Genomic DNA, 14501 nt, shown 5'->3' on the forward strand with positions numbered 1-14501 from the left:
TTCAATACATTTTATGCTGCTTATCCCAGAAATAGCAGTGGATTTTCCCCAAGTCAATTTAATAATGGTCTATGGACTTTTCCTTTAGGAAGCCGTCCAAACCTTTTTTAAACCCTGCTAAGCTAACCACCTGTACCACATTCTCTGCCAACAGATTCCAGAGTTTAATGACACATTGAGTGAAGAAAACTTTTCTCCAATTCGTATTAAACTTATTACTTTGTAACTTCATCGCATGCCCCCTAGTCCTAGTATTTTTGGAAAGAGTAAACAAACGATTCACGTCTACCCGTTCCATTCCACTCATTATTTTATAGACCTCTATCATATCTCCCTTCAGCTGTCTTTTCTCCAAGCTGAAGAGCCCTAGACGCTTCAACCTTTCCTCATAGGGAAGTCGTCCCATCCCCTTTATCATTTTCATCGCCCTTCTCTGTACCTTTTCTAATTCCACTATTTCTACAGTTTAGTAGTTATATGTTGAATCTACCAGATTCCAGATCACTTGTTTTAGCAGAATATGTTTCCCCAGTTTTGGCAGTTTTTTCTGATAACACTGTGCAATCACAGGAACGAAGGATTAAGAGTATTTAGAAGATAATGTTTTTCCCGATTGTTAGTGGGATTGTTATGCTCGTGGCGCTATCAAAGTAGTTCTACATCTCGGCAAAGTGTAGTACACAGAACTAATTTATTGTTCCCCATAGTGGTGCAACTGTATAATTAATCAATAGTGAACTATTTTGTGACCCCTGATGCAGGCACTTGGTTGCCGAAACATGGCCCGTGTTGGGTCTTCTCAATAAAGAGCCTCCTTTAGTCCTGTTCCTGAAGGTCCATTTGTGCTTCTTTGCTTGTTTTGATGATTTCTGATATGCCAGAAGGATTAAAAGAAGCGTTTCAACTCTTCAGAGTAAATATACATAAGGCAAGCTAGCTGCTGTATAATTCAAGTTTAGCAAAATGCAGGTCTTAGAATAAAATAGCACACAAATCAGCTTATATTAAATTATTTGGATCCTATATTTTGGTCTTCATTAGAAAATGCTGCCTAGTAGAAATGTACAAGTTACAGAAACAATGTGTGGTCTGGAAATAGAAAGACAGGGGAAAATATTAACATGTTAAGGAACACTGTGCATTTTGAAGCAGTTCATCTTTAAAAAAAATCCATTATTATTCAGACGCCAGTGAGTCAGATGCTCTCAGCAATCTGTGTGCAAGATTAATATTTTAGTAGGAGGATTCCAGCACAAAGTCTATACAGATGTCAAGACTTGCAGTTTGTGATACTGAAAGATGTAGACATTTCCATAATCTATAAAATTACCCCACAGCAGAGACAAAGCCTCTCATGATAAGTGGCCTCAGTTCTGATCTCATATAGGCTGATGCATTAACCCTTAGGATTTTCTGCAGTTTAGCAGCTCATTTTTGTGAATTTGCTACAGATGCAAAGGAGCTCCCCAGCAAATTTCTCAGGAAATTTTGCACCAAGAAGTCAAAAAATATAGCTACAGCATTGTGGTAGCGTTATGTTTTTGTGTGAAAACAAGCCATGAACATGTTTTCATGCATCTTGTTTTCATAAATATATAAACAGTAAGATGCTTTGAATATTTTTCTCAGTAGCTCATTATTTATGATCATAAATAAATGTTTGCACATCATGAACAACTGTATGTGCAAAAGTTTACCATAAAGATGAGCTCAAATTTGTGAATTTTCTTTTCCACAGACAGGGTTTGTTTTTGGCATTTTTGTGTCTCTATAGCATTTCGCACATCTTTCCACACAAATTCCCTTCAACAAAAACATTTTGCAATCTAGTGCGTTAAGGGGTCCTTTTATAACACCTCAGTACTGCTACCATGACATTGGTGTGCCTTTTCTGGTGCATCTGGAAATATTTTTTTATTTTTACCGCCGGGTTAGCTCAGGAGCCCTTACCACCTCCTAAATAGGTGGTAACGGTATTTATTTATTTACTTATTAAGATTTATTTACCGTCTTTTTGAAGGAATTCACTCAAGGCGGTATACAGTACGAATAAATCAAACATAAGCAATAGACAATTACAGCAGTAAAAATATTATAAAAACAATACATAGTATGGCATGGAGGGGCATAATCGAAAGGGACGTCCTTGTTTCGATTTGAACGTCCTCGCAGAACATCCCGATCCAGGGGCGGGGAAACCTGTATTTTCAAAACAAGATGGACGTCCATCCTTTATTTCGATAATACGGTCAGGATGTCCAAATCCTTAAATTTGGTCGTCCCTAGACTTGGTCGTTTCTGATTTTCTGCGATAATGGAAACCAAGGACCTCCATGTCAGAAACGACCAAATGCAAGCCATTTGGTCATGGGAGGAGCCAGCATTTCTAGTTCACTGGTCCCCCTCACATGCCAGGACAGCAACTGGGCACCCTAGGGGGCACTGCAGTGGACTTCAGAAATTGCTCCCAGGTACATAGCTCCCTTACCGTGTGTGCTGAGCCCCCCAACCCCCCCCCCAAACCCATTACCCACAACTGTACACCACTACCATAGCCCCTACAGGTGAAGGGGGGCACCTAGATGTGGGTACAGTGGGTTTGTGGTGGGTTTTGGAGGACTTGCTGTTTCCTCCACAAATGTAGCAGGTAGGGAGGGATGGGGCTGGGTCCGCCTGCCTGAAGTGCACTGCACCCACTAAAACTGCTCCAGGGACCTGCATACTGCTATGATGGACCTGAGTATGACATCTGAGGCTGGCACAGAGGCTGGCACAAAATATTTTGAAAGATTTTTTTTGAGGGTGGGAGGGGGCTAGTGACCACTGGGGGAGTAAGGGGAGGTCATCCCAGATTCTCTCCGGTGGTCATCTGGTCAGTTCAGGCGCCTTTTTGTGCCTTGGTCGTAAGAACAACAGGACCAGGTAAAGTTGTCCAAATGCTCATCAGGGACGCCCTTTATTTTCCATTATGGGTCAAGGACGTCCATGTGTTAGGCATGCCCAAGTCCCGCATTCGCTACGCCTCCAACATGCCCCCATGAACTTTGGCCATCCCTGCGATGAAAAGCAGTTGGGGACATCCAAAATTAGCTTTCTTTTATACCGATTTGGACGACCCTATGAGAAGGATGCCCATCTTCCGATTTGTGTCAAAAGATGGGCATCCTTCTCTTTCGAAGATAAGTCTGATAGGCACCTACGCGCATCCAGTGCATGTCAAACTGGCACTATTTCCCGGCTACCACATGCCACGGACAGTAATTCCATTTTAGTTAAGTACATAAAGGCACATAAATATTGCCATACTGGGAAAGACCAAAGGTCCATCAAGCCCAGCATCTTGTTTCCAACAGTAGGCCAATTCAGGTCACATATACCTGGCAAGATCCCCAAAAACTACAAAACATTTTATACTGCTTATCCCAGAAATAGTGGATTTTCCCCAAGTCCATTTTAAAAATGGTCTATGGACTTTTCCTTTAGGAAGCCGTTTAAACCTTTTTTAAACTCCGTTAAGCTAACCGCCTTTACCACATTCTCTGGCACGAATTCCAGAGTTTAATTACACATTAAGTGAAGAAACTTTTTCTCAGATTCATTTTAAATTTACTACATTGTAGCTTCATTACATGCCCCCTAGTCCTAGTATTTTTGGAAAGCGTAAACAGACGCTTCACATCTACCCGTTGAACTCCACTCATTATTTTATAGACCTCTATCATATCTCCTCTCAGCCGCCTTTTCACCAAGCTGAAGAGCCCTAGCCACTTTACCCTTTCCTCATAGGGAAGTCATCCCATCCCCTTTATCATTTTCGTCACCCTTCTCTGCACCTTTTCTAATTCCACTATATCTTTTTTATTTTATTTGTTGCATTTGCATCCCACATTTTCCCATCTTTTTGCAGGCTCAATGTGGCTTACATATTACTGTTATTGGCTTTAGCTGATTTCGGTCTGAACTAATATATGGTTTGAATGAATACAAAGTGAATTGTGGTAGAATGAGGTAAATGTGAGGTATCTACAAATAGGGAACTTAAAGAGGGAGAGGGGAGGAAGAGTCAGGTAATGTCCAATTACGGTCCTTGGTTACATTGTGTCGCAAGTGTCTGGTGTTTTATGTTGGGTTAGTGGGGTAAGCTCTTCTGAACAGTTCTGTCTTTAGTAATTTCCGGAAATTAAGGTGGTCGAGTGTAGTTTTTACTGCTTTTGGCAGTGCGTTCCACAGTTGTGCGCTTAGGTAGGAGAAGCTGGATAGGTGGATTTGTATTTGAGTCCTTTATTGCTTGGGTAATGGAGATTTAGGTATGATCGTGCAGATTTTGTGGTGTTTCTGGTTGGCAGGTCGATAAGGTTTTTGAGATGCAGCGACCGGAATTGAACACAAATATTCGAGGTGCGGTCGCACCATGGAGCGATACAAAGGCATTATAACATCCTCATTTTTGTTTTCCTTTCCTAATAATACCTAACATTCTATTTGCTTTCTTAGCCGCAGTGGCACACTGAGCAGAAGGTTTCAACGTATCATCAACGACGACACCTAGAGCCCTTTCTTGGTCTGTGACTCCTAATGTGGAACCTTGCATGACGTAGCTATAATTTGGGTTCTTTTTTCTCACATGCATCACTTTGCATTTGCTCACCTTAAACAACATCTGCCATTTAGATGCCCAGTCTCGTAAGGTCCTCTTGTAATTTTTCACAATCCTCCCGTGATTTAACGACTTTGAATAACTAGCATAATGTAGTTTAATATCTGATTTATTATTAATAATTAGGAGACTTGTTGTTTTGCTATGTTTTTTTTTTTTTTCAGATATATTTCTTGTTGTATTCTTTCAGGCTTATTTTCGAAAGAGAAGGGCGCTCATCTTCCGACACGAATCGGGAGATGGGCGTCCTTCAGCCAGGGTCGCCCAAATTGGCATAATCGAAAGACGATTTTGGGTGCCCTCAACTGCTTTCCATCGTGGGAATGACCAAAGTTCACGGGGGCGTGTCAGAAGCATAGCGAAGGAGGGACTGGGGCGTGCTTAACACATGGGCGTCCTCGACTGATAATGGAAAAAAGAAGGGCGTCCCTGACGAGCACCTGGCCGACTTTACTTGGACAATTTTTTCTTGTGACCAAGCCTCTGAAAAGTGCCCAAACTGACCAGATGACCACCAGAGGGAATCGGGGTGACCTCCCCTTACTCCCCCAGTGGTCACTAACCCCCTCCCACCTTAACAAAAAACTTTAAAAATATTTTTTACCAACATCTATGCCAGCCTCAAATGTCATACCCAGCTCCCTGACAGCAGTACGCAGGTCCCTGAAGCAGTGCACTTCAGGCAGGCGGGCCCAGGCCCATCCCCCTCCGTAAATGTGAGCCCTTCAAAACCCACCAGAAACCCACTGTACCCACATGTAGGTGCCCCCCTTCACCCCTTAGGGCTATGGTAGTGTTGTACAGTTGTGGGGAGTGGGTTTTTGGGGGCTCAGCACCCAAGGTAAGGGAGCTATGCACCTGGGATCAATTTATGAAGTCCACTGCAGTACCCCCTAGGGTGTACTGAAGTGGTGTCAGGGGTCCTGGCATGTCAGGGGGACCAGTACAATGCGAATGCTGGCTCCTCCCACGACCAAAGGGCTTGGATTTGGTCGCTTCTGAGATGGACGTCCTCGGTTTCCATTATCACCGAAAATCGGGGACGACCATCCCTAAGGACAACCATCTCTAAGGTCAACCTAAATGTCGAGATTTGGGCGTCCCCGACCGTATTATCGAAACGAAAGATGGACGTCCATCTTGTTTCGATAATACGGGTTTCCCCGCCCCTTCGCGGGGATGTCCTGCGAGGACGTCCTCAGGAAAACTCGGGCGCCCCTTTCGATTATGCCCCTCTATGGCAACTAGTTAATAATATTTGCTTTTCTCTCTCTCTCTTTTTATTCTCCCCTTAATACTAAACTAGGTCCTGCTTGCTTTTCCCTCTCCTTCTTTCTTTTTTATTCCTCCTTAATACTAAACTAGATCCTGCAGTGTCCAGTTGGTGTGTGAGACCTTACCAATATGTCAGTGGGTGGTGTTAAAGTCTCAGGCTGAAAATGGACGTGCACTGGTTTTCATTTTGCCGCACGTCCATTTTCCAGCACACTAAGAAACCCCCTTTTTTCCAGGCGCGGTCAGGAAATGGATCAGCGTGCATCCAAAACACGCACCTACACCAGTGCAGGCCACTTTTGGGCGCATCTTAGTAAAAAGGGCCCCTACATGATATAAAGCCAGCTTACACAATGACAGTACACATTACTATTGAGTAACAAGTAAATATAATGAAAGATATGATAAAAACTGTGCTACAAAAAAATCATATGCACTGCTGCTATAAGGCAAAGGGAGTACAAAAAAAAAGCTATGTACAAACATATTACATGATGGATTCATCACATGGTAGATTGTGTTTGTTTATAATCTATGTGTAGTGCATAATTTATGTGATCTTTTATGTATATAAATGTGTAATCTGCCTAGAAGAGTGGATAGTGTGGCATAACATTTTTTAAAAATAAACAAATATTAGACTAAAGCACATGTGTGCAACTTCCTAAGCACACTACAAGTAAAAAGATTTATGAAACAAAGGGGGTCAATTTAGCAAAAAACAGTAATCCTTCCACAACACTGAAGTAGTATAACCCCCCCCCCAAAAAAAAAAAAAAAACCTCAAAGAAAGCTAAAAACTAACTATAAACAGTGCTTAAGAATAACTTTAAAAATATATATATTTAAAAAAATTATTGCATGAACAGTTCTTCAGTTCAATAGCCAAAATACAGCTTAAGTCAAACTCCTCACGCTTGAGAATGGCAGTTTAAATAAAAACACACACATAAAGGTGACCCTCAGTTCTTTAGTTCAAATGTCATAAAAACAGCTGAAGCTAAACTCCCCACATTAAAAGCAACCCATAGGGTTGCTAAAATCCAATTACAAACAGTACTTAACGGTGACTTCAAAAATAACACAAAAAACACTAAGGGGTCCTTTTACTAAGCTGCGAAAGCATCTACGCACGCCCAACGTGTGCCAAAATGGAGTTACCGCCCAATTACCATGTGGCTCTTGTAGTAATTTCATTTTTGGCGCGGGTCCAATACGCACGTTGGAAAAATGTTTTTATTTTTGGGCGCGCATAACAGACACGCGCCAAGTGGCATTTGGCACACGAAGGTCATTACTGCCCGGTTACCACGTGAGTCTTTACCGCTAGGTCAATGGCTGGCGGTAAAGTCTCAGACCCAAAATGGACGTGCAGCAATTTTCATTTTGCCACACGTCCATTTTTGGCAAAAATTTTAAAAAGGTCTTTTTTACAGGCGCTAAAAAATAGATCGTCGTATGCCCAAACCCTACACCTACACTACCGCAAGCCATTTTTCAGCGTGCCTTTCTAAAAGAACCCCTAAGGATCTGTTTACTAAGCTGCGCTCTAGGGGCGCTAGCATTTAGAGACACCTGTATATTCCTATGAGTGTCTCTAGCGTTAGCGCGCGCTAACTTTTAGCACGCACTAAAAACGCTAGTGCATCTTAGTAAACAGAGCCCTTATTGTGTGAACAGTTCTTCAGTGCAAATACCAAAAAATAGCTGAAGCCAAACTCCCCGTGCCTCAGAACAGAAGTTAAAAAGGAAGTACTATGATGTCACAAATTATATCACAGCAATATCGCAAGCATAATTAATCCAAAGAACTTATTAAAATGCTGTTTAAAAGCCAAATATGTATTCTAATTAATAGAAAAAAAAAACAAAAATATATATTGGGAAAGAAACAGAACCAAAAAATAAAAGTGAACTAGCAACCATGTTGATTGCTGTCAAATGAATCATCCACCATGATTAAATAAGGAGGAGAAATTAAAACAATAATACCTGTGTTTACAAAGGCACGCTATAGGCGCGTTAGTATTTTTAACGCGCGTTAAACACTAACGCGCCTATAGGAATGTATTGGCGCATTAGTGTTCAACGCGCCTTAACTTTATAGGCACGTTAAAATGCTAATGCGCCTTAGTAAGCATACTCCTAAATATGACTGACTCACAAAATGTCAAGAGTACCTTACATGACAAACTAATACAGCTTCCCTACCTTCTCAGAAAATTCTAGACAACACACCCATTTCACTGTTAATCTAAAAATAGTGCATATGAACATCAAAAAAAAAATATATATATATATACAATACGTTACAGGAGAGATGTGCAAGACCAGCAACAAAAAAAACTTTAAGACACCAGTCAATCATACTACATTCTAAAAGAATAAAACAAACTACAAAAATGAGTCTGGGAGCACTTTTGCGAGACGCTTACCCCTGCAGCCCACAGTCAGGTATAAAATTTTCCCTAGTTTGGGTGGTGCCTTTCTTTCTTTTGCATGAATGTGTAGCCCTCTAGTGCAATCCTTTTGGGTTGGGTTGGGGGATGACTTTTTACTACCTAATTAAGGGCCTCTTTTACAAAGTTGCGGAAAAAGGGGTCTTGTGGTAGTGTTGGTGCGTGGATTTGCCATGCACCGAGGACCCTTTTACCACAGCGGGTAAAAAGCCCGAAAAAGGAAATGGCCATGTGGTAAGTCAACACTTGCTGCATGGCCATTTCCGGGGAAGTCTTGAGGTGGTGGTAACTCATGCTGCCCGACTGCAAATACAGCTAATTTCCAGGAGTGCCAAAAATGGCATGCGCAGGGCACCACTACTGTTGGTGCCCACAAAAGGCTGGCGGTAGTGCCGGATTGCTGCATGCCAAGCCCATTGCTTCGCAGCAACCCTTTAATAAAAGGGCCTCTAAATGTGGTGAGCATCCCTATTGTGCTTATTATCAGATTGTTCTGTTTCTGTAGATGTAGTGTTTTATTGCTGTTCTGATGTGGTTGTTCGATACTTGCCCAATAAATATGATTTCAAAATAAAATATTACCTATTAGCATTAGTTGGCAGAACCACACCTGCATTTAGGCACTTCAACAGCAGACATAAATGTGGGAGACTACATGTAGCGCATAGCGTACAGTATTCCGTAAGTTGTGCATGTAAATGTTGGTCATGCCCATGCCCCACCCATGTGCCTCCCCCTATGCATTTACACGCTAAGCATTCTTCCAGTTACGATTAACCTCTATAAAAATATCTGCAGCATATAACCAGAGTCCTTACACTCTATAATTTATCTTCAAAATAAAAAATGTGTATCTTAAAAAACCAATTAGTCTAGGAGGATAAACAATCTCGCTATGTCAAACAGATCAACAGTGAAAAAAAGACTAGTTCATCAATCACATGATGAGTCCTCTTGAAGAACTAAGCTTCAAATTGACTTAACACACAACCTCAGGCAAATAATGGCTGGTTTAATCATTTAGCTGCCGATTATAATCACTGCACAGCCAACAAAAAAAAAATCCAGTGTGTGTTAAAATACCATCATCATAATCAATCTTGGAAACGTGCTTAACATTACATCTTCTGAATTTATAATAATATTTCCCAAAAGTGTGTATAACTTTGTATTCCAATTGTTCCAACCTAAACCAAAATCAAACTAGCTACTTCTAATATTTATCTTCATTCAATTGTAATACCCCAGATTTTTCTAGAAGTCCTGGGAGGAGGGAGGTCCCAGCCAATGGGCTGGAAAGAAAGTTGGAGGCCCGCCCAGGGGAGGGTTTGGAAGAGAAGTTGCAGGGATAAAGTGGTTTCCTGTGGTGAGGGGCAGCAGGAGTGGAGTTGAAAAATAATAAAATGGATTGGAGTGAGGTTCATGAGGTCTTTGGTTGTATAACTTGTCTGGAATGTTTTTACGTTTGGGGAGCGTGCCAGGTGCCCTTGACCTGGATTGGCCACTGTCGGTGACAGGATGCTGGGCTAGATGGACCTTTGGTCTTTCCCAGTATGGCACTACTTATGTACTTATGTACTTATGTACTCCCTCCAGGATTGGAGGATCCTGGAGTGGAAGAAATAATGCAGGCTGAGTAAAGGAGTAGTTGCTACCCCTATAAGTGGCAACTAAGAAGGAGACAGAGCTTCAGATGAATAATTGAATCCAGCCGGGGGAACCTGATCAAGCGAGGATGCAGCCCTGCGAGGTGTATTGCTGGAAGGACAGCCTAAATGGTCTGTGCCAAAAGCAGTTGGATTGGAATCAAGAGTAACCAGAGCAGCCTGTGTAAATATGTATAAAGTAAAGTACAGGAGCCTGTGTAAATATGTATAGTTTGGAATACTCAAGGAGTGAAGAGGAGTGGCTAAGATGATCACGAATAATCTTGGATTGACAAATGTACATAAAGAGTTCTGAAGAGTTTATATGCTGGTTGCAGAAGTTCCAGTAAAGTTATTTTGCATTAAATAAAACTCCCAGAGTAAGGAGTGGTCTTTGGCATGAGGGGCACCAGTTCCATGGTGGCCGTCATCGATCCAAGCAGCTGGACAATGTCCCAAGCTCGCGGGCGGGGCATCCTCAGGAGCAGACGGACCTGATTCTGAAGCTTGCACCGCCTTTGCTCGGGTAGGTACACATACCCCGAAGCTGTGTCGAACCTGGCCCCCAAATATTCTAGAGAGTACGAGGGGGTCAGGTGACTTTTGGCCAAATTGACGACCCAGCCCAGAGATTGAAGTACTGAGACATGCTGACTGTCTGCAGCAGAGTTTGCTCGAATAAGCCAGTCGTCCAGGTACGGGTGAACCCGAATACCCTCTCGCCTTATAAAGGCAGCTACTACCACCATAACCTTCGAAAAGGTGCGGGGAGCTGTGGTTAGGCCAAAAGGCAAGGCCCGGAACTGGAAATGCTTTCCCATCACCGCAAACCTCAGAAACTTCTGGTGCGGGGGCCAAATTGGAATGTGCAAGTAAGCTTCTTTCAGGTCCAGAGACGTGAGAAACTCTCCTGGCTGTACCGCCGCAATGACGGAGCGCAGGGTTTCCATGTGAAAATGCCGCACTCTCAGGGACTTGTTTAATTCCTTTAAGTCCAGAATAGGGCGAAAAGACCCTCCTTTTCGCGTCACCACAAAGTAGATGGAGTAGCGGCCGCAGCCGTGTTCGGCGGGAGGTACTGGGGACACGGCCCCTATCTGAATCAGACCTTGTAAAGTCTCCTCTACCGCCGCCCGTTTGGCGGCAGAACTGCATTGGGACTCCACAAACGCGTCTCTTACAGGGGCATCGAATTCTATTCTGTAATCATCTCTGATCAGGTCCAAGACCCACTGATCTGAGGAAAAGTTGGCCCACTCCTCGGCAAAGAGGGAAAGACGTCCTCCGATGACAGGACTTGAGGAGAGGGCCGGCGCACCATCATTGAGAGGGTCGCCCCTGAACTCCAGGCCTTGAGCCAGTGGCTGTGGAACGTTTGTCCGAGCGAAAGGAGTTCCTCTGCTGAAAACGGGCACGAGAAGTGAACCCAGCAGAACGCCCCAGGCGGTACCTTCGAGCTTCACGGAAGCGAGGTCTGTAAGAGGAGTGGACCGCCGTACCCTTAGAGGAAGGCCGAGGCCTATCTTCGGGCAAGTGCTGGGGTTTAGCCTCACCCAGGCCCTTCACAATTTTCTCCAACTCCTCACCAAACAGGAGAAGGCCTTGAAAGGGCAACTTCACAAACCTTTGCTTAGAGGCCATGTCCGCCGCCCAATGCCGTAGCCAAAGAAGACGGCGAGCCGCCACTGCTACTGCCATGTGTTTAGCCGAAGCTCTGACAATATCATAAAGGGCGTCAGCAAGAAAGGACAAGGCCGACGCCATCCGCGGAGCCACATCTGAAAAGGGCTCCGCTCCATCACCGGGCTCTTCCACTGCCTGTTGCAACCAAGCCAAGCAGGCTCTAGCAGCATAACAAATGCATGCAGACGCCCGAATAGTGAGACCTGCAATTTCAAATGACCGTTTAAGTGCTGATTCCAGTCTACGGTCTTGAATATCCTTCAGGGCAACACCTCCTTCAACAGGGAGGGTAGTTCTCTTTGTCACAGCTATGACTAGGGCATCCTCTTTAGGCATAGCAAAGCGAGCCATATGCTCCTCACTCAGAGGGTATAATTGCCCCATAGCCCTGGAAACTTTCAAAGGTCCCTCGGGGTCAGCCCATTGAGCCGAAATAAGCTCTTGGATGGAGTCATGCAAAGGAAAGGCTCGAGCAGGCTTTTTGGTACTAGCCATTCTAGGATTCACAGAGGAGGCTGTGCCACTGGCAGGGTCCTCAATAGAGAGAGCCTGCAGGGCATCAGAAATAAGCGCTGGCAGCTCATCACGGTGGAAAATCCTCACCGCGGAGGGATCGTCCAGATCCTGAGTCACTTCTGCACCAGACTCTGGCCCCTCAGACCATGAAGGCCTGCCAGAGTGCTCCGAATCCTTGCAGCCCGACCACGGGGGGGGGGGGGGGGGGGGGAATAGGAGGTGCAGCACTCTCTGAAGAGGAATGAGCCCTTCTGCGCTTCATATTCTGCCAATTATCAGGGAATAACGCCTCAGAGGGCATACCCAGGCTAGAATCCACCGGGGGGGGCATTAGAAGAGGCCCGTGCCGGGCTTTGTGGGAGAGCTCTTTTAAGCATGTATGCTTTATGCATTAATAAGACAAAATCAGGGGAGAAAAACTCACCCTGGACACCCGGATCTCTGCCGGGGCTAGTAGCTCCCATATCAGCCTCACTCCGAGGCCTCCCCCCCGGGCTCGGGACTCTCCGTCTCAGCGGAGGTCGCGCCATGTGGTAAATTCAAAATGGCGCCCGCTGCCAGCTCAGAGCGCAAAGAATCGTTGCTCGCCATGCTCGGCCCGGCTCTAACGTCTGTACAGCACGATTTACAGAGCCCCGCTGCTGATCTGCGCTTGCCACACTTGGAACAGCGCTTTACTGTCTCCGCAGCCATCGCTGAAAACGGCGGTAAAATTCAAAATAGCGGTTCATGCCAAAATCGCCCCAATCGCGGGCCCACCCCGGAGGAGTCAGAAAACACTCTTACCTCACTGGACCGAGTATCACAGCTCCAGTCCCACAGAAAAAGGCAAGGAAAAACCTCTGTTCCCTTTTTTTTTTTTAAACGCTGTGAGGAAAGCAGAGGTAAATAGTACTCCGGAGGCTCAGGTGAGTGGGAAAGGCAGGGAAAGGGCGAACCTATGTGCCTGCATCCACTGTTGGTGGGGAAGGACAGGGAAAGCTAAGCAATGTGTCCACATCCACGGAGGTATGGGTAAGGCAGGGAAAGGGCGAACCTATGTGCCTTTAAAGTGAAGCTGCTATAGCCTCCAACACCCCTGCTAACAACTGGCAAAAGCACAGGAGCAACCTCCAGGCAGATTTTAGATGGAGCTCGAACAAGCTGCAGCCACTCTGCTAGGGGAGATAGAGAATACTGAAGAGAGGCAGTGGAGCAAGCTGGTATGATGCACTGAAAAAAGTGTGCTCTCTATCTCCCTCTGCTGGTTGATGGACACAACCCATCTGTAATGGCTGCATCTGCTTGATGACAAGGAACGGTCAATTATCACTGACTGGCTCATTACTCAATTGAGTAGCGCAAGTAAATTGGTCGCATGCACAATTTAACATGTTCTACTCGCCGCACCTTATATAGAATCCGTCCCTAACCGGTAATATTCAGCAGGAGAGAACCAGCAACCTCCTGCTGAATATTGCCAGACAGACGGTTAAGTGCCATTTAACCGGTCAGGAGCCGATCCTGGCCGGTTAAATGGTTTTAAATATCAGGTGGAGTGTGTCTGTGTCTCTCACTCTCTGTCTAGCTGCTGTGTGGTTTGTCTGTTTGCCCTTCTGTGAGTATGTGGTATGAGGGCGCATTTTATTTTGAATATAGAGATCAGAAATGAGACATCCAGGCCAGGACATGCTCAGTTCCAGCAGAATTTCAGAAAGGGCTCTTCTGATGCAAAGCATTTTTTTAAAACACCTGCAGGAACTGACACGTGTTTGCCGGCACATCAAGCCAGAGCAGCCGTTTTAGAAATATACACTTGGATACAATGAACTTGGCAGTTTCCTCAAGAAAGTAGCGATTTCACAACTTCCACATGTGTGTGGCACTGCTTCCACATGTAACTGCCCCATTTTACAAACCTACATGTCTAAGTTCCATCAGTTAAGTAGTGAGGCTGCAATTTTAATTTGATTTCACTTTATAGGTGGAAATAAACAACAGGGGATTAAATAAAATAATTCGCTTCAAAGCCCTAGCTGAAACAAGCACTTTATTAAGTGTGTGTCTCTGAGCTGGGGTGACATCTAAAGGAATCTCTCTCTCTCTCTCTCTCTCTCTCTCTCTCTCTCTCTCTCTCTCTCTCTCTCTATATATATATATATATGTGTGTGTGTGTGTGTGTATATATATATATATATATATATATATATATATATATATATATATATATATAATTTTTGTAACCATAGATTTGTTTTGTAAAATGGAGAATACACATATCGATCT

At 44.2% G+C, this 14501-nt stretch overlaps 1 protein-coding gene across 1 annotated transcript in view; it reads right to left on the reverse strand.

Annotated features, from left to right (window-relative positions):
• HCN1 (hyperpolarization activated cyclic nucleotide gated potassium channel 1) overlaps positions 1 to 14501 on the reverse strand; it is a 702491-nt gene that overhangs the window by 652563 nt on the left and 35427 nt on the right. The gene's annotated exons all lie outside the window — the stretch shown is intronic.

Source organism: Microcaecilia unicolor, chromosome 2 (genome assembly GCF_901765095.1).
Source record: "Microcaecilia unicolor chromosome 2, aMicUni1.1, whole genome shotgun sequence".
In the NCBI taxonomy this organism is placed as follows: Eukaryota; Metazoa; Chordata; class Amphibia; order Gymnophiona; family Siphonopidae; genus Microcaecilia; species Microcaecilia unicolor.